We start from the raw sequence: 1,078 nt of genomic DNA, 5'->3' as shown, positions 1-1,078 counted from the left end.
CTGCATGTCTCTCTATAGGTATAAAAAACACAATAGTGGAAAATTCAGTAATAGCAGGTGATTCTACAAATAGTTATTCTTCTGAGCTGTTATGTAGTCAGCATAAATACATAAACAAAACCCAGCTTGCTCTAGCCAGTGTCTTCAGATTGCAATATTCAGAATTTTAATGCTGTGTTTGCCTCTGCTTGGCTGAGTGACAGTGGGCCAGCAATTTAGCTATTCTGTGATCATTCAAATATATAAAATTGTTGACAAAGGACCAGTATTTTAAGAGCTCAGGATCCTTAATGAAGCAGTATTAATCCACAGATTTTTTTCCAATTTTTGTATTGTAGTAAAATACATACAACATAAAATTTACCATGTTAGCCACTTTTAAACGCACAGTTCAGTGGTATTAAGTACGTTCGTATTGTCTTCCAACCATCATCACCATCCATAACCAGAACTCTTTTCATAAAGATATGAAATGCTTCATGAATTTGTATGTCATTGTTGAGCAGGTGTTAGGGTAATTTTCTCTGTATTGTTCCAATTTTAGTATGTGTGATGCTGAAGTGAGCACTAATACACATTTTAAAGAAAACATTTATTTATAGAAAGAAGAAAAAATTACAGAAACTGTGACCCTGAAAGACAAGGAAGAACCATTTGATTATTACAATTGAAACAGAGGCTTAAGGGGCCAGCTCCGTGGTGTGATGGTTAAGTTCGGCACTATCTGCTTCTGTGGCCCACGTTCATGGGTTTAGACCCTAGGCAGGGACCTATGCCACTTATCAGCCATGCTATGGCAGTGACCCACATATAAAATGGAGGAAGATTGGCACAAATGTTAGCTCAGGGCTAATCTTCCTCAGCAAAAAACAAAAACAAAAGCAAAAACAAAACAAAACAGGTTTAGATCAGTTCTCTAATGCTCCATACCAGGATATTGAGGCATGGAGAATGATGTTCTTCCATAAAATACCTTTCCATTCTATACTCAGAGGCAGAATATAAGAACATCTTATCTGATCCAAAATGATTATTGCTATATTTTTTAAATTTTCTGTGAAACAACTGAAAAATGCTT

General features: G+C 35.7%; 1 non-coding gene across 1 annotated transcript; it reads right to left on the bottom strand.

The window, feature by feature from the left end:
• Nucleotides 1-461: 461 nt before the first annotated feature.
• LOC111773338 (U6 spliceosomal RNA) lies at nt 462-568 on the bottom strand. Its single transcript, XR_002807722.1, has one exon. It is a non-coding gene; the product is annotated as a U6 spliceosomal RNA (small nuclear RNA).
• Between the last annotated feature and the right edge of the window lie 510 nt (nt 569-1,078).

Source organism: Equus caballus, chromosome 4 (genome assembly GCF_041296265.1).
Source record: "Equus caballus isolate H_3958 breed thoroughbred chromosome 4, TB-T2T, whole genome shotgun sequence".
NCBI lineage: Eukaryota > Metazoa > Chordata > Mammalia > Perissodactyla > Equidae > Equus > Equus caballus.
This window is presented reverse-complemented; position numbering and strand designations above follow the sequence as displayed.